At 41.8% G+C, this 23719-nt stretch overlaps 1 long non-coding RNA gene across 2 annotated transcripts; it reads left to right on the top strand.

The window, feature by feature from the left end:
- Window positions 1–896: 896 nt before the first annotated feature.
- On the top strand, window positions 897–22929 carry LOC143508752 (uncharacterized). Of its 2 annotated transcripts, none has more exons than XR_013129450.1 (5): window positions 897–2255; window positions 20335–20567; window positions 21823–21878; window positions 22394–22451; window positions 22798–22929. It is a non-coding gene; the product is annotated as an uncharacterized LOC143508752 (long non-coding RNA). The 2 variants fall into 2 exon arrangements; XR_013129451.1 differs by having other exon boundaries at window positions 20332–20567.
- Window positions 22930–23719: the final 790 nt, after the last annotated feature.

The raw sequence follows: 23719 nt of genomic DNA, 5'->3' as shown, positions 1-23719 counted from the left end.
TAAGGTGTGTAATGTCGTCTGCTCTTCTATATGGTACATCAGTCTGGATAGAACTACTTAAACAAATTAAAATGTCAGCCGTCTCTTGGCAAAAGATCAAAAACAAAACAAAATACCTAAAGATTCAGACGGCATCGCAAATACATGAACATGTGAATGAGAACCGTTTTGTATCACTAGGAAAAGGAGTATAGTGTTTAATGGCCTGTCCATGTAGGTTAGCTGACATGTAGCGCTGGTGGATGGTAGAGTCAGAGCTGCAAATTCCATCTGTCTTGCACACCTATGGACATTCTGGGTGTCACACACTACCTCTCTCTCGGGTTGCACTGCACCAAGGAGGTTCTGCTCTTCCTCTGAGGTGCGTATGCCGTTACATACATGTACAGTGCCCTACAGAGCTATTGGTACTGTTGGAAAATGAGAAAAGTAGGCCATTGTTTATTAGCTTCACCTAAAACCAGTAAAGATAAAAGAAAGATTAATATTTCAGTGAGATTATTTTTTATTCACATTCACTATATTACATGTATAGCTATGCAAATTTTAACATGTTTAGGTAGACTGCAGTGTTTAGTATGAAGTGATACACAAGCCCTACATTTTGTAAGTGTAGCTTCATACCAAAATCAGGACAACAGTTAAGATGGCTGGAACTGGGATGAAGTGTATTTTGCCCTCATGCACAGTGAGGAGCGTGGATCAAGAGGTAAACCTTCATCTAAATATCACATCTGGACAACTGTAGGAGTTGGTTTGGTTGTGTTCTGGAGTCACCAAGCATAGTTACAGTGGCGTGACAGTGAATTATATTGAGGATGGCTTGGGCTAGAGGAAAGGCCCCTCCTGTGGATCAGGGACGGTATGCCAGCAGTAGCCAAACAACACAATATAGAGGGTTTTTTTTAGGATCATATGTTATCAGGCTAACATGTTTCAAAGCTAGTTTGCTCTCACCTTGGGATTTTTGCTAGGACACATGGCATCATGGACTTTATGAAACACTACAAGGCCTGTGTGCTGGATGAATCATATAGCGAGACATAATGCAGCTGTACTAAATACCAGATTACCACTCATTTTATGTAATATTTCCCTAAACATTTTTCTTTAGGGCACTGAAATATGACTCCCTTTTATTTTATCATTGTAAGATCAAGCTAGTAAACAACAAACATTCTTCATAGCTTCTTCTTGCTCACCTTTACCAATAATTGCCAATGAATCCAGAGGCCACTGTAGCTGTGTTGCACTATACAGCTATGCATGTGACCCACATTCAGTTTACATATCCGATGAATTATGCAAAGGTCCCCTTTCACTCTAAAATCTCCACTCCTCCATAAAATCCTACGCTTATGTAGACTTCACTGGGGAGAGGCCACAGGAATATGTTTATACATCTAATTCTGTTTACCACCTTGGCATCACGAGAATGTGGCAGCTGGTGTAGTCACTTTGAGAGGCCCCTGGTCCGTCCTCTTCTCCTTCCTTTCACGCTGCCAGCGCTTTTCCTGTTTCCGTAATGAGCTCTGTCCACCTGAGGGGCTCTTCCTCATCCTGCTGCCTAGCGCCCCTGTCCTGTTTCTGTTTAAGTGTCCATGACCCACACAGCATGTGACAGACACGTAGAGGTCAACGTGGTATCTGTTACACATCAACTTACACCGTCATTTGTTTTAACTAATGAACCTTGTTCCACATATGCACACATATGTATGTTTGTATTTTGTGTTACAATCACTTTTTTTTTTGACCGTGATGTAAAGGAAGTGGATCTCTGAAGTGTTTGTATATGATGCGTTAGTGGTTAAGCACAAGAAAGTGATTACCAAACTGATTGCATTTCCTTCTATGTTCCTCTGAAGCGGAGACCATTTGGATAACGAGGTGTTTTGTCAACCGTTCATGTCTGTTTTAATGTACATTTTCAAACGGAATGTGTGCAATGACTCTTCACAATATAATTTTGCAGTGATACTGTACATAAATACAGTTGGAGAAACATATGGGTTCAGTATGTCCTCTGAATTATGACCATTTACCATATGTCATTGCCCATATGTCCTTGCCAATGGCACCGTTAGTGCTAACAATGCTTTACTTCTCTTTTCATGGAAGCCTTTTTTTTACTACACTGCCTGCCTCTGTCTATTTCTCTTTTTTGTTTATATGGCTGAGGTAAACCTGTTCTGCTCTGGGTGTTGATGTACTTCACGTTGGTTTGTGGAGATCACATGGCTCCTGATGACAGGGTAGGAGACACTGGTTCACACAAATGTTTATTTACAATTTCTTTAAAGTTATTAAAACAAAATACATTTTTGTCAAAAACGTGTTTTGGTGTGTCTGGATGTGTGATATGTATGTGTGTGTGACGTATGTGTGACCACAACTATGAAGTTCTCTCAGATCTGTCTGTGACACCGAAGCTACGCTTACACTGATGCTGCTTTTGAACTTTCTCTCATTGTTCCAACGTTCTTTTCTTTGTTAGCCATGAAAACTCTTTCCACAGCCTTCCAGCCTAAGAGTCTCTTTCATGTGCTGCTCTTGTTTTTATGTAGACTGTAATGGCATTTGTATTTTATATACACTTTTCTCGTAAAACCGAATAGCGTGAATCTGATTCATAGCCCTCTGTAAGAGTAGCAGCATATTCCTCACACACCGCAGAAAGGGTATGTCACAAAAGGTGAACCGCAAATAACTTGCAAAGATAAACCTATGTAAAATGATGGTTCAACAGAAAATGTGGGCACAAATCTTAGATAGGCCTGATTTTCTACCTTGTGTAAATTTCATCTGTGATTATAGGTCCACTGTCTAAGAGGATGACTGTGAGTCTTGGCTCCTCCCAAAATGTCTTCTATGTGCCGTCTCATAAGTTTATCTCCACTCTGTCTCTTGCTATTTAATGGTCTTGACCTGGAGTCTGTAAAGCTGAGCTGTTGGTCACAGTGTCTATTATTTAAAAAAGTGCTGCGCTAGCGCAATTTAATTTAGCCGAATTGTTGGGTTAGGTTCAGATGCCCTTAGAGTGAGGAAAACTTACCAGCAGGTAAGGCCTGAGTATGATCGCTTTTATAAGAATGCCATGTACTGCAATTCATGGTAAAATATTCCCAAAAGGCACCATCCTTATTTATATTCCCAAGAATGCAGCCGGCCGTGCTCTCGCTGGATGGGAATAATGGCTTAGTCTGTCTCTCCCTATCGATTCTGTGTAATGGGGGAACCTGTTGGGTCTTGTATGTGGTATTGGGCAGTTAGAGCTCCAAGTGCATTCAGCTGTTTCACAACACTGTGTTAGCAGCAGCTAAAGAAGACACGGTAGGAAACAACCATTACCTGTTAGAGGAGATTCCTGGACAGCAGACAGTGGAACACGCACAGACGAAAATAAAATGTCAAATGAGAAAAAAAAGCATTTCATGAATACCATACTTCTCTCTGTCATAAGTCTGCTTTGGTTTTTTTGTCCATAAGAAAATGGTGTAAAACACTTATTATCAACTGTACATTTCTTAGGTTGAAAATATATTGCTATGATAGCACACCAAGTGCTAAACTGGAAAAAGTGCTGAGCTGAGCTGATAGAGCTGAAAGTCTCCTGCATGTTCAGGCAGAAGAAGGAATAAGATTAGCATATTCCTCTTTTGGCTCTTTTGTGCTCAACAATCTGTCTCATCCATTTTGAATCTAAATTTTGCAGCCACAGAACCGTTAATACCCCAGAGGGCCTGTGGGAATGGAGAGGATGGTGAACAAAGGTGGCGGGAAGACACAAGTGGCCTTTTTTGCATCCGTGTGCGTGGCAGACAGGCCCCCTGCAGAACGGCTCCTCTGTGCTCATGGAAAGCTTGAGGTTTGGGCTCTTTGTCCGCAAGAAGACGCTAACGTGAATATGCATGCACGAAACTCGCAGAGACAGCCTTGCTTTGCAATTCCATATCTAGATTTGGTCATGAGTCCCACCTCCCCCCCCAGGTCCCCTACCAACTCATGGCAGTCTTATTGCATCTCATCAAATCAGAGATGGAGTGAGTCCACCTCAGGGCAGCTGGGCACCAGCCCTGAAATGGGTCTCTGGATGATGATTTGTGATCCTGACTATCCCTTTCATATAGGAATGGATGCTAAAAATGCTACAAGCTAATGAAAACCACTGGGAGTCGGATAATATAAGCTCATTTGAATAAAGTTAGCTGACCTGTCTAAAGTAGCTACTTTGAATAATAGCTGACCTCTCAGAGTTTTCATTGATTACCAGAAATATCATCATTCAAGAGTTAAATATTCCTCTAGTAATAAACAGGATGCACAAATGAAGGTCCCTGAAACAGGTAGAAGGACCCACAGTAGCAAATGCAACAGATGCTATGCTAAACAAGAATGCCCTGAGACCTTTAATCAAGCCTCTTCATAAAAGAATCTTTGAATTTATTTTGAGGATTAATTTATGCATTAGCACTGGGATGGAATTGGGGGTTGGGGTGGCAGTCACGCTAAACCCAGGCTTGGAGCAAGGCTAGCGGTGAATAATATTAGAGACTGATTAGAGAAGCAATGGTTGCTAATGAGATTCATTGGCACAATTTTAGAAAATGAAGAACAGCCTCACCCCCCTGCTGGGCCCTGTCTGTTCCTGTCCCGCACACTAACAGTCTCTCTCTCTCTCTCTCTCTCACACACACACACACACACACATCCTCTTTCCCTTCTGAACTACTGTGCTCCTCTCAGAACAACGGTGTTTATGTGAGGTTGGTTATGGAACATGTATGGGGATCTGTTCTTCTATCCAGCTCTCCTGATCATGACGTGGTTGCTGCACCTGCGTGGGAGCAACACATGCTCCTGCCTCTGATTTGCCTTTGTTCCCTGCAGGAGAGAGCCGACAGCAAGGCACCTTGAGATTTTCAATAAATGATAGCATCTCATACTTAAACAGCTGCTCTGTGAGAGTGGGCTAATGGAAATGCCCGTGCTGTGTTCTGCTGATCCCTCCACGTAGGTGTAGCAGAGCTCAGATTAGATGAGCATTATTACTCTAACTCCTATATATCCTGATGGACTGTTTAAGAACAACTTCTTGTTTGACCACAAAACATATTTGGGAAAAATCACAGCCACAGAACCACAGAAAGCAGGCATTTGATGTCCAGCACAGTTTAATATCGGTGGAAAGTTTTGCATCGAAATATGAGTGGTGTGTCCAATTTGTCCAATGTTGTGGTGACTCTTTCCAGAAAGCTGTCCCTTCACAACCGGAGTTACTTTAGGAAAAGGGAGTTTCCCTGCAGTAACTTGTTCCATTAGTTAACCATTTAAGGAGACAAATGTCAAAGGGCAGAAAAGAATTTCAGCCAGATTTATAAGGTTAAGGAATGGGGGGGGGGGGGGTGCGAAGTGAGTGCTGCTATCTGGATAGAGGATCGGGTTTCTGTTGTGTGGGGGGGACAGAGACATGGGCTAGTGTTTCTGTAGGCGTCATACATGCTGCATTTGTTTGCTCAGTGACTGGTGCCAGGAGGGTGAGGAAACAGTGAGAATCAGCAGGGGGGCTGTGTGTGTGTGTGTGTGGGGGGGGGGGGGGGGGGTGGACACCTCAGGGCATATTTTACCCTCTATGTGAAGGGAGGGGAGGATACAGTGTGGACAAGTACCATCCTTCAATAGACATGGGAATTCAACAACCTGCAAGCTAAAGCAATAGACTTTGAAGTCATATTTACAAAGGACTAGCTTACATGCATGGTGAAATATACAGAATTTTGAAATTATGGCTTCTCTATACACTGTATACTTTTTTTTTTTTGAAAATAGATTGCTTGACAAAATCTTTTAAACACATTTCTTGTTCTTATGACATTAGGTGTTAAAGATAATAAAGATAATGAACCCTAAATACCCCCCCCCCCCCCATTGCTAGTATTGTTAGTCCAGGTTACTGAAATAATGGATGCACTGAGGACTGAAACAAGCCAGTCTTAGACAGTCGAGCTTATGCTAGCAAGCGTATGCACTCTTGAGTCTTAACAATTACAATCAAAGATGTTTCACACAATCCACCGAGGAATGTTGCTAATGTAGTCAAACATATTCACCTTTTGAAAAATTGTAAAATACCAAAACACAAGTGGCTGAGCTATGGTGGAATTAGCATTAGACCATTCATCCGCTGTTGCTGGCTGGTTCCTGACTTATCCACGGAGGATAAAAGTGTCCTGTTTTCCACAGCTTCATAAAGCCTTTTCTGGGTCTATAATGTGCATTGAAGACTTTGCCTAAAGACTAACCTAAAACTGCTGTTATTTGATGGATGTGCGAACTGGATCCAAATCAATTCACAAACAATGAATGAGTGCTGTGGTCCCTTTACAGATGACTGCGCCAACACTCCCCATTTACACGCTGACCTCAGCTGGACAGAGAAAAGCAACCAAAGAGGATGTGGTTTTATGGCCATATGGGGTTGTGCGGTTCTTTGCCAAAACCCAATTTCTTCAGAAGTATCCACTTTACCTCCACAAAGTAACACCTGGTCTACTCTAATAAAGGAGCACGTCAGCAGTGTTGTGGTTTGGTAAACAGTGTGAGAGCTCTTGGAGAATTACGCATGCTGTGGCTTAGCCTTCTTTAAACATAATTAGTCCACAATACTTCTAGACATCAATTTTAGGTGAAACAAGAGTATCGTCAAGTAAAATATATCAAGTTCCTTGCTCAGACGTGACTAGCACCTTTGAGTAATCAATCTCTCTCTCTCTCTCTCTCTCTCTCTCTCTCTCTCTCTCTCTCTCTCTCTCTCTCTCTCTGCCATGAATTCAAATTCATTAAGATTGTCATAAAGCATCTCTGCTTTGTAATTACTCAAAATCAGACTTACATTACTGTTTATTTCTTCATTTGAACTCATTCACTGATATTTCAACATTATTAATGTCACAATAGAGGCCTTTTTGAAACAGCTTAGTTGCATGCGTGTATATGTCATTTTGTGTGTAGCTTTCTTCCTGCACAATAAAAAACTCAACAGAACGAGTGAAAACCTTACTCTGCGCATGCCATGCAATTTTCTCCTTGTAACTAAAATTACCAGAGCAGTCACATGTGAGGGTAAATTACATGTTGGTCAGCTGACTTGGCACAGTTGAGGAAGGATCTGATGGAAACTCGAACAGTCCCATTTGGATCAGGATGGTCATAAATCCATCATACTGGAGCTTTACCCTGTGGTCTGATTTAGTAGACCTCAGCCCACCAATGGGTAGGAGCACGTGAGGAATGGGCAATGGGACCACACTTTAATAGGCCTCTCTTTCCCATGTGTTTTTCTAACTCATCTGGCTTCTATTACCACTTGTTAAGAGAAAGTTTGTCTGGCTGCTGTTGTCAGATAGAAGAAGAAAAATGGAGGTGAGAGAGTGTGCAGTAGGAGTGAACTAAGAAGAGGACATGTGAGGGAATGCATTCATAACCTGAGCAAACAAAGAGGTGTCAGGGAGACACATTTGAGAAAAGCCACCTCTGGACCTAAAGGGTCTTGCACATTCCAAACACAACTACTTTGTAGAGATCACAGCACGTGACATTTGACACTTGCATAGACCATGGCACGTGACCAGCGACGCCTGCATAGACCACAGCACATGACTAGTGAAGCTCGCACATACCACAGCACGTGTTCAACAACGCTTCACTGACAATGGCGTGTGACCAATGGCACTTCACAAACCACATCATGTGACCAACGATGCTCCGATGACCATGGCACGTGGCCAGTGATGCTTCACAGAATACAGCACGTGATCTGAAATGTTTGCAGCGGCCGTAGCACTTGGTTCCTGGTCTGGTCGGTCCCATAACTATGCATCTAAGGCTGAATGGATGTAAAAGCTTTAGTGAAGTCTTTTTCAAACACTGTATTGCAATGAAAATGTGGAAATGGGTTAGCAAAGACAGAAGGACTTTGGCCAGAAGTGGGTGATTATGGGTGATGGCTCAAACACAAAGCTGCACGTGGTAAAAACAGACAGTGGGTCAAAGAGAGGATGGAAGAGGTTGTGAAAGGAAGAAAGGAAAAGAAATGGAGGAGATGGAGAAGGAAGAAAGAAACAGCAATGAATGACAGATTAGACAGAGTGAGAGGGGAGGTGGAGGAAGAGAAAGAGAACAGACAGACTTCTAGTTGGATACTAAGCATGGCAAGAGTATCTTGCCCACCCCAGCACTGCTCATTGACACGTGCTCCCAGTGTTCTGTCTTCCAACTATGTCTTTTCTGTGCTCCTGCAAGATGACTTCCCGTTCAATGCCGCTAGCATTGAACACGTGACTTCCATTTTTGCTAAAACTAGTAATGTCTTGGGGTGTGCTGTGTTTATGGGTTAGCGTGTTTTAAATGCAAATGACAGTCTACCTGTTACATGTGAGCACTTTTACAGTTACACTGGGGACTTGGAGAAGACGAGCAATTGTACATGCATGTGCAGGTGTGTTTGAATGTTTGGTATAGAAATGCCACTTTTGAGTGGCATTGTTCTATATGTAAAACTTTTATCCTGCATTTGGGTATTGCACATTTAATCTACGATCTGTTTTCCATGCATCCAACATTAATGCTGAATAAATAAACCAATCAATCCTAAAATACTAAAATAAATACTAAAAAAGGTTCATTATCATAATAAATGCATATGTAGCACTTGTCTGGCCAGTATCAGAAAGCACTAACATCTACTAGGTTCGAAGGAGAGGTAAGTCAAACGAGAGCAAGCTGAACAATTGACCAGTTTATTGCCTCACAACTGATCATGCAAACCACAATGTAAAATACTGTAAAACAAAAATAATTAAACAAAAGTAAATTGCATGAGGTTATCAGATTCCTAAAAAAAAAGAAAAATCAGTCCCTCTAATATGTGCACATATGAGTAGAATCCAGGGTATAACGTTTTCAGTCCGCAGACAGTGGTGTGTGCAGATTCCACAGTTCTGTTCCGATTCGTCCTTTACACAATTGTATCCCTAACTATCTGACTACCTATCTGTCGGACGGGTAGGCCTTGGATCTGATGACTTCTCGATGGGCGAATCAGGTTCGGTCTGGATCATACGGTTGGCCGCACCGCATCCAGGATCTGGGGTTGGCTCGCCATCTCAGCATTCAGATTCGTCAGCGGAGTTTCTAGTGCCTGATAACGTGATGGAATCGCTTCGAAATAACTCTCAAGTTGAATGTCTAATTGGAGAATATAGTTTGTTTATATATAATTAGGACGTTATCCTGAGAGCTTTATATTATTTCCCACCGAAGTCTGGGAGTTTCGATCTCTGACACGTCAGGAAAATAGCTCAGGGGGGAAAAAAAAAGAGATGTTCTTCTTCGTTAGAAATTCCCTTAAAAAGAACGTACAGAGCGCCCCCTTAGGGCAATGACCTCAACGATTCCTGAGATTAGTAACCCTAATTTCAGGAGGGTTACACCTTCCCCCCTTGAATCGACATGAGTCCCTTCATGCTTCACTACGTTCCAGTCTAAAGAACATTAGTAGGGGAAATATCATAATCACTAAAATTTTCAAGAGTTTGATTGAAACTTTCTAAGAGACTCTTAGCAAAAGAGATTAAAGGTTTCCCTAGCTCTGGGTAATGAAAACGACCAGGTGGCCTGCGTGTTCTCTCTGACCTACGTGTAGTGTCGCTTAGTGTATCATGTGCAATACTGGGGGTTTCTTTTCCTATGTCAGTTTCTGTAGATGTCCAAGTGCTGTCTCCATCTGTGTTTTGCTGAGCTTCAACAGCAGCTCCAGTTTCGTGGCTCTCACTGTCAACAGCAGCTGGAGTTTCACAAGTCACCTCTGGTAAGGTAATATCCACTTCAATAAGAGTTTGTTCATTCACATCTCCTTGCCCCTCGGTTTCAACTGGCACAAGGGGCGCTCTAGCGACTTCCAAAGGGAACACAGAAAGGTCTGGGTTTGGTTCATCCAAAAGATGGGTGGGCTGTGTTTCAACAGGTACCACAGTGGATGATGGCATGACTGGTGTCATCGGAGATTGCAGTGTTGTTGGAACTTCAAGTACCTCAAAGAAGTGTTCCTCAGGGGTGATGGGCGGCTGGAATGAGAAGCTCGGAAGATCATCATCTGAATCAAAGTCCTCCTCTGGGGGCTGCGGTTCGCTCTTTCTGGTCCTTGGCCGTTGAGCCTTTGACTTTGCTGGCTCGGTTTCTTCCGATTCACACAAGTCACCGCACGGGAGTAGAAGATCCCTGTGCAGGCTCCGAATGGCACCATCTCCATCTATGGGCTCCACAGTATACACAGGAAGGTCTCCCATCTTCATCAGGACTCTGTACACAGTAGACTCCCATTTATCGGCAAGCTTGTGTTTATTTCGTAGCCGCACATTCCGTACCAGTACTTGATCACCTTCTCCCAAGGTAGACTCTCTCACCCTCTTGTCAAAGTGACGCTTGTTTCGTTCAGCAACTTTCTGTGAATTCTTCTTGGCTATCTGATAGCTTTCTTCAAGCCGTGACTTCAGAGTTCTCACATAATGAGAATGAGTCTTGGGAACACCATTCTTAACCGGCAAACAAAATGCAATGTCCACTGGGAGTCTGGGCAGGCGCCCAAACATCAACTCATAGGGGCTAAACCCAGTGACCTCGTTCTTGGTACAGTTATAGGCATGGGTCAGAGGTTTCACATAGTCACGCCAGTGACTTTTCTTCTTGTCCGTCAAAGTACCCAACATGCCTAGAAGAGTACGATTAAACCGTTCTACTGGGTTTCCCCTAGGGTGATAGGGACTGGTGCGCACTTTAGTGATACCGGCAAGAGCACACAGTTCTTTAATGAGTTGGGATTCAAAATCCCGGCCCTGATCACTAAGTAAGCGTTCAGGAAAACCATAATGCACCAAGAACTGCTCCCAGAGTGCTTTTGCAACTGTTGTGGCTTTCTGGTCTTTGGTAGGTATGGCTACTGCATACTTGGTAAAATGATCTGTGATGACCAAGATGTCCTTAGTGTTGTGACTATCAGGCTCCAAGGACAGATAATCCATGCATACCAATTCCATGGGGCGAGTTGTTTGTATATTTACAAGAGGTGCTGACTTTTCAGGTGGTGTCTTTCTTCGGACACAACGTCCACATGTCTTTACCTTGTTCTCTACGTCTGTAGCCATCAGAGGTGGGGACTCGAGTCACATGACTTGGACTCGAGTCAGACTCGAGTCATTAATATTAAGACTTTTGACTTGACTTGAAAAAATATTCAGAGACTTAGACTTGACTTGGACTTTTACACCAATAACTTGGGACTTGAATTGGACTTGAACCTGTTTACTTGCAAAGACTTGATTTTTTTTACCCCAAATTTAAATTTTAAAACGCATATTAATATTTATAAAGTGCGCCCCATTAATTTAATTTCCGTCCTTCTGACGCAGACCGGTCCTCTGCTTTTCCACACTCTGTACGTACGTGTGTGTGTGTGTGTGTGTGTGTGTGTGTGTGTGTGTGCATGAGCTGCAGCACAACCAATCAAATGGGGGGTTGGCGAACGTAAATTTTTACCGGTCGGGGTGTAAAATGGACACAAATTAAGTATTATATGGCGATCGATCTATCACCAGTGGTTGGCGCCAGAGCGAACTAGTAACTCATTGAATCATAGATGTGGATCAGAGGTCAATAAACTAGATTTTCTTTTTCGACGTGAGAAATCGGATGTGTGGCGTGAGAGCGTGTGAAGACGGTCAAATGCGTCTGTCTCATGCTCAATGCGTGAGAGTTGGCAACCCTGGGTTCTGTATCTGAACTCAGGGAAGAGAGCCTCTCTCTGTCACCATCATATCCAGTTCTATCTCAGCATGGATTGTGTATTTGAAGACATCTACGTCGAGAAAAAAAAAAATTGACAAAAGTGGAGCGAGTTTTCAGCTATGGGGGCATCATTCTACGGCCTCATCATGCACAAATGACATACAGACTTTTGGCCAGTTTGGTTTTTTGCAAATGCAATGCAGAATAGTTTACTGAAATGTCTAAAGTTGCAGATTCCTGTTAATTGTTCAGTTCTTATATTTGTTTGTCTTGTGTCACTCACACATTTCTCCAAGAAACCAGATAAGAGAAGAGAGGGGAAAATGCTGTTATGGTTCTTTGTATTGTACTGTGAAAATATCAGCACTTTTTATTTGAACATGGAGTTCTACTTATGACTTTTTCACAGAATATTTATTTCTGGAAAATTGTAGTTTAAAGTATGAATATTTTTGCAGCTAAGTTTAACAAATTGAACTGTGCAATAAAGAGGTGTAATTTTATTTTTTTTTATACTTCATGTTTTCAGTTGCACATGTTTTATCAAGATTTGAGGAGAATACAGATTTAAAAAGAACATGTCTATTATTTACATTTAAAATATATCTGCAACATTGGTTAAAAAAAAAAAAAAGACTCGAAAGGACTTGAAATTCCAAGTTTCAGACTTGGGACTTGACTTGACTGTTGCCTGTCTTGACTCGAGACTTCACTTGACTTGAGTGTCTTTGCTTGAGACTTGACTCGGGACTTGAGGATAAAGACTTGGACTTACTTGAGACTTGCAAAACACTGACTTGGTCCCACCTCTGGTAGCCATCTTAGGCCAATAAAACCTAGATCGGACTAAATCCAATGTTCTCTCCAGACCCATGTGCCCCATATCATCATGAAGGCACTGGAGGATGGTGGACCTCAGTGATTTTGGGACCACAAACTGGTAGTTAATGCCACTGTCTGTTAGTCGAGTTCTATAAAGAAGATCATTTCTCAACTCCAGCCTTTTCAGTTCTTTGAGCAGAAGCTTCAGCTCTGAAGAGTCAGGATTCAGGCTGGAGTTGGCTTTATCTCCGTTCTCCAAGAGCTCAACCACAGTGTTTATGATCGGATCACATCTTTGATAATGTTGGAGCTCTTCCTCACTGTATGTAGGCAGAATGGCACAGCCCAATGCTCCCTCCTCTTCATATATATCTGGCACCGCATCTGCGTGGAGTGCGAGTGACTCTACCAAAGTGATGGAAGGCAGGTTATCATCAGCTTCACCCAAAAGATGGCGGTGACACAGGGCCTGTATTGTTTCCGCAAGTAGGTTCTGGTTAGGAGATGAAGACAAATGGTGAGAAGCAAAATGTTTCAGTCGTTCTCTTTCCTCTAGAGAAACATGGTCATCCTCTAGGGCATCATGTGGCCGTCTGGAAAGGCCATCCGCATCTTGGTTGCATTTGCCTGCACGATACTTGATATTAAAATCAAATGTGGAGAGTGCAGCCAACCATCGGTAACTGGCAGCATCAAGCTTAGCTGACTTCAGAATATATGTCAACGGGTTATTATCGGTCACCACGGTGAATGTGTTTCCATATAGATAATCTTGGAATTTCTCCACAATAGACCACTTTAAAGCAAGAAACTCCAATTTGTGGGCTGGATACCGCTTCTCACTGGAAGAAAGTCCTCTACTTGCATAGGCGATAACTCGCATGTCACCATCCTGCTCTTGGTAAAGGGCAGCTCCCAACCCAGAGGTGCTCGCATCGGTGTGAAGAATATATGGGAGTTTTGGGTCGGCATATCCAAGCACAGGTGCTGAGGTGAGCTTCTCTATAACTGTTTCGAAAGCTTGCTGACAAGCAGGTGTCCAGCGATCTGCGAAAGGCTCTTTGATGTTGAAGTACATTCCAGAGCGAGGTGTTACTCTTCCTCCCTTCTTATAGGGTGGGTAGCCCTTTGTGAGATCATTTAAGGGTTTTACTATTTTAGAATAGTCCTTCACATATCGGCGATAATATCCAGAGAACCCTAAAAATGATTTTAGCTCTTTGAGAGTTTGGGGTCTAGGCCATGTGCGAAGGGCGCTGACCTTTTGAGGATCGGTCTCTACACCTCTGCTTGAGACAATGTGTCCCAAATAACGCACCGAGCTTTGGAAAAAACTGCACTTTGTGGGAGAGAGTTTCAAGCCATGTTCTCTCAACTGTTGCAGCACACTCAACAGCCTAGTTTCGTGTTGTTCTATTGTGCTTGAGAAAACGATTACATCATCTAAAAACACTAGCACTTCCTTCAGATTAAGATTTCCCATGCATTTCTCCATCAACCTTTGGAAGGTACTAGGCGCATTGGTGATGCCTTGGGGCATACGGTTAAACTCGTAAAACCCCAATGGGCACACAAAAGCAGTCTTTGCCTTATCACGTTCCTCCATTTCAATCTGGTAATAACCAGACTTAAGATCCATGACTGAAAACCATTTGGATCCGGCAAGGGCTGAAAAGGCTTCCTCCAGATTGGGAAGTGCATAGGCATCTCGTATCGTCAATGAATTAAGTTTCCGGTAATCAACGCATAGGCGTACGTCTCCATTCTTCTTGCGAACGACTACGATTGGAGAGGAGTAAGGGGACTCCGATTCACGAATCACTCCTGCCTCAAGGAGAGTTTGCAGATGTCTCCTTACTGCTTCATAGTCGTTAGGATGAATAGGTCGTGACTTCTGCTTGAAAGGTGTGTCATCTTTTAAGTTAATATGATGTTTCACTTTGGATGCGTGTCCAAAGTCAAGATCATGCTGGGCGAAGACATCAGCATAAGCCATTAAACTCTGGGACACTCTTTCCTTCCACTCTTTCGAGAGGGGTGAATCTCCAAAATCAAAGGTAAGTTTAGACTCCTTAGGGTGAGTAATGGGCTGAGAAGCAACAGCACAACACTTCACACCACCAAGGGTGGACAGATTGTTATGAATCGCTTCAGGAGTGTGAAGTTCAGCAAGTACGCTGCGGGTAGGCAGCATTATGTCGTGTTCGGCTTCATTCCTAACCCACAGATGTAGCTTGTGAGGATTACGCTTGGGCAACGTAACAAGACAGCATTCCACGAGGATCCCCCCTGGTAAAGTAGATGTGGTAGCTGGTTCTACCAAGGCACACTCACCAGGGCTTTTAGCTTTAACATAGCCTTCCACAAGGACTCTTCCTTGAGCAGGGATCACTTGTCGCACTTTGTCTTTCAAGGTTATAGAGCCAATCCTACCGGTTGAACTGACTTCTTGTCTTAATTTGAGTGTATATAGGATTTGCCGATAGCCATGGCCAGAGGATAAGTTTTCTGGTCTTCTGCCATAACAGTGTTCGCTATACAAGGTATCAAGAGCATTTGTTCCAATTAGAACAGGTACATCACTGCTACTACGCACATCTGGAGTTACTAAAGCTAAAGTACATACTTCAGGTTCAGTTTCAAGAAAGCTCTTTGGAAACTTCAGGCTGATAGGCACATAGCCCAAATATGGAACGTTTTGCCCATTAGCACCTTCAACATCCAGGCCTTCCAGTGACTGAATAGGGGTCTCTGATAAATGATTCTCATGAAATGAAGCAGAGACAGTAGTCACTTGTGACCCAGTATCAAGGAGGCAGTTACAAGTAACTCCTGACACAATGACATTTGCTGTACATTTCTGTCCAATAAGCTCTTTTGGAATTTGGAGTTGGTCGTCTATTTGGAGTGATTGCCTAGATACGTTCACTACGGGTTTGACTCTGGGACGTTCGTATTTATTCACAGTTCCTGACAGTCCCGCCTCAGGAACTGAGATCAGTTTAACTGCGGTACACTCCCTTCCTCCCAGGCCTTCAACCTTTGCTCGAAATTGGTGCGCTTCTCGCCAACTAGTTGAGGGTTTGGTTCATTACTACAGGATGGCGCAATGTGGCCATCCTCACCGCATTTGAAGCAGTACCCTGGGCGGGGTTTCTTCATGAGATTCGAAGCGGTTGAAGGTTTTTCATCACAGGAAACTTTTGCTTTGTGGTTTTGTGCCTTAGTTTGCTTAGCAGGAGTCCGGCGTGAGCCACTAGCCATATATTCTTTCAGGGAGGCCATCTGAGTTTGCAGCATTGCAATCTGCTTTTCAAGCTTGTGAGTATCTGTGGAAGATCCAGGATTTTTTTGGTCAGTGCTATCAACAGCATATTCTTCCACAGAGTGGACATTCACCTGAGCTTTGCTTTTTGGTAAGCCTAAGTGTTGCTTCATACGGCTAGCCTTAGCTGCTTGCCGATCCTCTTCAGTACGCAACAAAAGGAGCAACTCAGGAAAGGGAGGTGGGTATTTCTTCTTCTGCTTAAGCTGAAGACTGGTGATCAAGGCATTATTCCAGCAACCTCTACAGAACTGCTTAAGGCAGTGGTTCCCAAAGTGGGGGGCGCGCCCCCTAGGTGGGGCGCGGAGCTATTGCAGGGGGGGCGCGGAGCTTGAAAGTAAAACGTGCACATGTGTCAATATTAGGGATGCACCGATTCCGATATTAATATCTGAAAAAATTCTATATCGGGTATCAGTGACAATGTGACCGATCCATTAAAACAGATCTATTCAGTCTAATTCTATGCTTGTAACGCTTTTCGGAGTTACACTCCGACACGGACAGAAAACTTGGACAGTTAACAGGCGAGTGAAACACGAAGCACACAGAGAAGAGGTGAATCACTCACTCGTACTCGCGCTGGTGCTATTCCACTTAGTCCGTTTATGTGCTGGTTGACCAAAATAAACCTGGGCTCCATCATTACTTGACTGTTCATACATGAACTGGTGAGTTGTCCAAAGCTCATTGAATGCGTTACTTACAGAAATAAAATAAAGATAAAATAAAGAGCAGTGGTTTTCTACGGCAGAAAGCTAAATAACAACAATATTCCATACGCGCGCTCAACTCGCTCCCTTAAAGAGACAGTACACATATTTCTGGCCGTTACATGCTTTGTGCTCTGCGTGATGTCAACGCTAGCAAACTAGCCGCATAGGTATTGCTGTTTCTCTTATTTCATCTCCTTATTTATTTAAAATGATATTTAGAATTCTTGAACCATTTCAAAGGTTTCTTGCAGTTTATTTTTTTCATGTTTGACCAAAGTTGTGAACTTATTGTTTTTGTCTGTTTCAGGTTCTTTGATATTTTACATTCAATGTTATATTCATAATTGCCCTGACTGAACAAATGCAAGTTGTGCTTTTTTTTACATGTTTTTATGTGTGTTTAAGTGTGCTATACTGGTGCAGAGTTTTCAATAAACTTGTAATTCAGTATGTCTGTGTTTAAAAAAAAAATGTTTTAAATCGATTCAGCACTGTTTTATCAGATCGGTATCGGATCAGTATCGGCCGATACCAAGCCTCAGATAGATATGAATGGGTATCGGAAGTGAAAAACGTGAATCGGTGCATCCCTAGTCAATAGGGGGGGGGGGCGCAAAAATATTCTCATCTACTAAAGGGGGGCACGGCAGAAAAAGTTTGGGAACCACTGGCTTAAGGAGCTGGCAATCTGACTCAGTAACAGCCATACCCCCTCTCTTCACAACTTTACTCAGGATTGTCTGTAATCGTTGTAAATAAACTGAAGGCTTCTCGCCTGAGTTCTGGTTGGTGTTCAGGAACCTAGCAAAAAGCTCATCCCCATCATCGACAGTGTCATAAGCAGAGTCAAGTAAGCTTAAGTAATCATATGGAGATGCTTTTGGACCAAGATGCTTTACAATATGGGCAGCAGGCGGAAGAAGGCTCTCTACTATCTTTCGTACAGTGTGCCTATCAGATGCAGCATTATCTGTTAGAAAGAACTCAACATTGCTGCGCCATGTGTCATAGTCAGACTCAGATGATGGGCATGGGACTTTTCCAGAGAAAGGCCTGAGCTTGAGACGATCAGAAGAGAAGTCATTGCTCTTAATGACATGCTCAACCACTACTTTCTGGACAGCAGGGGTTGCAAGCTGCTCAGGAGATAAGGGAAGAGCCTGTGTTCCAAGTGCAGCAGGGGCATCAGCAATACTAGTGACTGTAGGCGAAACATGGGAATGAACTAAGCTCGAGTCTAGTGGTGCATGATCCCCAGTGTCTGGAGATAATAGTTCATCTTGGGCGATATCATGAGACGGTTGTGGTCGTAGGCTAGTCACTTCATCAGAGTCAGCTGTGTGGGTATGTTTAACAGACTTCTGTATCTTAGCCAGCTCATCTAGCAAGAGTCTCTCATAGTCAGTCCCACTTAGCTTAGCTATGCCCTGTAATTCAGCGAGGTAAGAGTGGGTTATGGTAGAACTTTTGTCAGCTACATATAACTCTGATAGGAGTTGGATGTTGTGGATAACACCTGGATTCTTGCTAGGTCTTTTGCAGGGCAAAGTATTCCGAAGAAACTTAATAGGCTCCCCTGATGTATATTCTACAATAGCAGTGTCTTTAAACTGAGGTTCATCACTAGTTAGTGCAATTATCCTCTCAATGGAACCATATGTGGCTAAGTATTCCATAACATCATTATCTGTCTCATCACCTGTTAGCCCTCCTACTAAGAGTGAATTTGGCACTTTCACATTCTCTTTCTGAATTATCTCCATGTTGTAAGCTATTTTACCACCACTAAGTGTTATAAATGGAACATGAAAAGGTGCACAGGTATGTTGGAAGCAACAGACAGTCAAAAGTTCAGCCTCTCAGAAAAAGAAGAATAAGAAAACCTCTCCTGGCTGGCTCGCCAAGTTTTGTGTAGCACTTGTCTGGCCAGTATCAGAAAGCACTAACATCTACTAGGTTCGAAGGAGAGGTAAGTCAAACGAGAGCAAGCTGAACAATTGACCAGTTTATTGCCTCACAACTGATCATGCAAACCACAATGTAAAATACTGTAAAACAAAAATAATTAAACAAAAGTAAATTGCATGAGGTTATCAGATTCCTAAAAAAAAAGAAAAATCAGTCCCTCTAATATGTGCACATATGAGTAGAATCCAGGGTATAACGTTTTCAGTCCGCAGACAGTGGTGGGTGCAGATTCCACAGTTCTGTTCCGATTCGTCCTTTACACAATTGTATCCCTAACTATCTGACTACCTATCTGTCGGACGGGTAGGCCTTGGATCTGATGACTTCTCGATGGGCGAATCAGGTTCGGTCTGGATCATACGGTTGGCCGCACCGCATCCAGGATCTGGGGTTGGCTCGCCATCTCAGCATTCAGATTCGTCAGCGGAGTTTCTAGTGCCTGATAACGTGATGGAATCGCTTCGAAATAACTCTCAAGTTGAATGTCTAATTGGAGAATATAGTTTGTTTATATATAATTAGGACGTTATCCTGAGAGCTTTATATTATTTCCCACCGAAGTCTGGGAGTTTCGATCTCTGACACGTCAGGAAAATAGCTCAGGGGGGAAAAAAAAAAGAGATGTTCTTCTTCATTAGAAATTCCCTTAAAAAGAACGTACAGAGCGCCCCCTTAAGGCAATGACCTCAACGATTCCTGAGATTAGTAACCCTAATTTCAGGAGGGTTACACATATTATGACTGGGGTTAATCATAACTTGTAGGTATGATGTTTAACAGAATATGATTAAAGAGTTACTTTATATAAAGGATTTTAATGAAAGATTTAAACTTGAAAATAACCTCTAAACTGTAATTTCCAGGATATCTTATCATATAATACCTGAAAATAAAGGGTTCCTTTAACTCTTTGTGCAGGAGCTTTGCTACATTATCCCTCCATGCAGATGTAGTCTCTTCTCTCCATTAGCGTTGACTGCATGTGGCTGAGAAACAGATGTTTGACACAAGTTCCCTGACAGAAGGATCCTCAAGCCTGTCCTGAGTTTCAGCTACTGTTCCACGGCTGCTAATGACTCTCGCCTGTTCTCATCATATGTCACCAAATGTCTCCGTTACCTTTGCAACCCCATCGGCTTTTTCTCTCTGCCATTTTCCCTGAATCACATGAATCACATCCTACCTGAAGGTTGAATCTAGTGATTCTCTTTTAAAAAACTTCCTATCCACAGCCTCATCTCAGGGCACAGTTACTGTGTGTGTGTGTGTGTGTGTGTGTGTGTGTGTGTGTGTGTGTGTGTGTGTGTGTGTGTGTGTGTGTGTGTGTGTGGTGTATGTGTGTGTTTGTACATGTGTGCATACTTGTGCACTGATGTGTGTCTGCGAGTAAGAACACATTGCATGTTCTTATGTTTCTCATTCCTGTCAAAATATTTCCAAATCTTAAAATACCACAGAATGCAATGTAAACACATCGCTATTCATTTATCTTTTTTGTTAAAATTTTTGAATGATGCTAACAGCTTATTCAGATAATCGCAGTGGTCCTCTGTGTTGCTTATGATTAACTTATGGCATTATTTTGTCATATGTATATGAATGTGTTTTATTGCTATCATTTGGTGTCGCTGAGTGTAAGTGTCACATTTTCTTTGTTAGCAGATAACCATTCAAAGACCCACATGCCCCAGCTCCACTCCAAGCCCTCCGTTGTTATGGCAACAGAAAACGAGACACCTATAGATCTGCAGGAAAACAAGCCTATGGTACTGCATTATGCATATGTCTATCTGAACCCTGGCTGTAAAAATTAAGCTTCCTCATATCCTGTCCTGAATGCTGAAGCACTGTTCAGAGTACTTGCTCTGGTCCAACATGACATTTAAACTCAGCAGGTAATTACTAAGCCCTTTAAAAGCTTAATCCAGTATGCTGGAGACAGAGGACAATGAATGAGTGCTTTTGCTATGGCCTGTGACTGTAGAGATACATAAACACAGTTGAAATAGTTACAGTCACTGTAGATATTAAAAGTGGTCAGATTAAGACAGTAATGACACATGGATTCAATATGAAATTGTTATCTGCAAATATTGATAACTCATTTCAAGTGATTTCATCTAAACCTACTGAGGCTATTAAAAGCCTCCTTGTTTTCCTCCATAAACAGTAATGGTTAACGTTTTTCATTAATGTTTTAATTTAAGAAATCTGTCTTGCTCATATTAAAAAGATAATTGTGCTTGTAACCAAGTTCTACTGACTATATTTAAATCCTTAATCTCATTATAATATTTAAGACATGCTGTTTACATGGCTGCTAGGAAAATTACCCCACTTTAAATCATGACATGAAAGTGTTAGCATGAAAGTGTAGCTAATTCTGCTGACAGACATGAAGTCCTTTGTGTTATCCAGCATAACCTAGACATATTCACAAACTACATTCTAGAACACATCCATGTTCCCTTAGATAGCACTGACATTAATGTTTAAATACTCAAATCCTTAGCAGACCCTGTGTTACTGTGAATATATGCTAAAGAGCTCCAAGCCATTTATGCCTGAAGTAGAGCAAGCATTCTTTAGGACAGATGTCCTTTTTACAAACGCAGAGAGTAAATGCTACTTAAACATTTATCTATATACATACAAACTCTATGATGTCATCACATGCTGTTGTGTTCTCGTGAGGAGAGTTCTTACATGAGACACAATTTTAGTTTGTGCAGCCACGGCAAGAACATCTATTTCCTCGTTCTTCTGTTTTATTAGTTCCCTCACTGGTGGATATAAGGACCCTTTCAGTGATGCCAACCAAACTTTCAAGTTAGTGGACAGGCAGTGGTTCCTACCCACAAAAAGAAGGCCCGTCTCACACTTCATGAGTTTAATGGTGAACGTTCTGTGCTACTGAACAGGCACAGAAAATGGAAACATATACCAGTTACGTGCCTCTGTGGTTATTATCTGCTGTTGAGGAGTACTGACAGTACTTTGGCAGAAGAAGAACTTGTGCTAATTTGTTCTAGTTTGCTAGATTCATCCCACATCCACCAAGAGAGAGGAAAATAGCTTCAATAATTAAAAGACCCCCTCTGGCAGTTCTGTCTGTGGCATTAGCAGTAATTAACTATGTACTCTATTCAGGTTAAACAGCTCCATAAGAAGAAGGCTTGTTGAGTGCCTGAGAGATGACGTGCCAGGTAACTATTCTGTTCATTAAAAACCCTGGAAACCTCTGCTAAAATGCCATGCAAGCAAGTTCTGTAAGTAAACTTTGACTGAAATATTTATGAACAGCAGGAGTAATAAGCAATCTCAAACAAATGAAGCAGACTGCTGTGTTGAAAATGTTTTTTAACTATTTATTGTTTTCTCACTGTTGGTGGGGGGAGTTTTTGGAGGAATCTGAGATCGTTCATCAAACAGTGTCTTCAGATCCTCAGTTCTTAGTCTTCTGTGGATTCCCCTCTTTAGCTCACTTAGAGCTTTTCTGGAGAGCTTAGCTGAGGGGATTGGGCTGACCACCATAGATGCTTGATTATATAGTGAACCGCTTTTAGGTGGGTTCTAAAACATCCTTTGCATCCGTAAGCTGCTTGGGCATTATTAATATTATTATTATTATTGTTATGCATTTTCTGTTGCTCCTTGTAATGGTCTTTCCATCACATTGTTTATGTTACGCTGCTGTTAAGATTCATTTCTCATCTTATAGAGCACCAGAGTCCACATACCAACCTGATGAGCTACAGAAAGAGGTCCTGTTGTACTATGTATGTAATACAATGCCATATATATTTCAGAATAATGTTTCTTATATATTTTCACATTTTTCCTGTTTTCCCTTTGAACAATTTGACATGAACGATTAGGTTTCTTATCTTGATTGCAAGATCAAACAAACAAACAGCAGAAATATATTTTTCATGTTATCATTGTTTCTTGAAGCAGATTCACTTTCAGTATTCAGTATTCACATTCAGAGATACACTCACACATACCCCATGAATAACCTCTGATATTTTGCAATCTTTGGCTCTGTACCTGATAGATGTTTTCAGGGATTTTCCTCATGGAGTTGCTTACAATGACTCATTTCTGTTACATTTAAATTGGCAGGGCTAGAAAGACCATCAGTGAAAAAGCACCCCTACATTTTCCCCTGCAAATGATACATGATTTCAAAATGATCTCATATCATGGTATGTTCAAGACCACAACCAAACATTAGGTCCTGTATTAATGATATTTCTCAAAACAATGAACTATTCCCTCTTCTTGCAATGTCCTTGACTTGTGATTTGTATTGTTTTAACTTCATCACGAGTTCTCATTGTTATCTTTTGATACTGTAATCATGTGTACTCTTTACCAAAGCTTATCCATTCTAATATATTTGGTCTTACATAATATGCTTAATTTATTTAGGCAAATTAAATAACAAATCACACAACTATGACAAGATGTGATTTTTACAGTTTTACAATATTTTTTGACAATACTCAAAAAGATGAAGTAGTCTTGCTTTGGATTTTTTTCCCAACCACCTGAATTTGAATTCTTATGCAAACTGTAATTTTTCAGAATCCATTAAAAAATTCATATCCATTCATGTCCATTCATAGGAACAAATTAACATCACTGTCATAATTGTATGCAATTAGTCAACATTGCAAACTTCATATCTCTATTATATGTCTATATGAAAGGGTTTAAGGAAATTAACAAAAACTAAAAATCACATAAAAGTGTATAGAACAAATGACGCCTGACAGTGACCAATAAGAATGACCGACAAGGTCATGGAAACAAAAGCAGGTTTCAATAAGGAACAACATAATGATCTAAGAACCCCCAGGAGGTGTGGTGTAGCCTCTGAATGACAACACACAAGTGTGAGCACAGCAATATCATAAACAAAGTTCACATGCTCACCATTGTAATATGCTACCCACAGAGCACCATGACATTCGGAAAATGATTTGTATTGTGAGACCTTGTATTCATTTTACCTACCTTTCGTTGTCAATGTAAAAGTGCA

Source organism: Brachyhypopomus gauderio, chromosome 2 (genome assembly GCF_052324685.1).
Source record: "Brachyhypopomus gauderio isolate BG-103 chromosome 2, BGAUD_0.2, whole genome shotgun sequence".
Lineage (NCBI taxonomy): Eukaryota > Metazoa > Chordata > Actinopteri > Gymnotiformes > Hypopomidae > Brachyhypopomus > Brachyhypopomus gauderio.
Note: the sequence above shows the minus strand (reverse complement) of the source record. Positions and strands in the feature narration are given on the sequence as shown.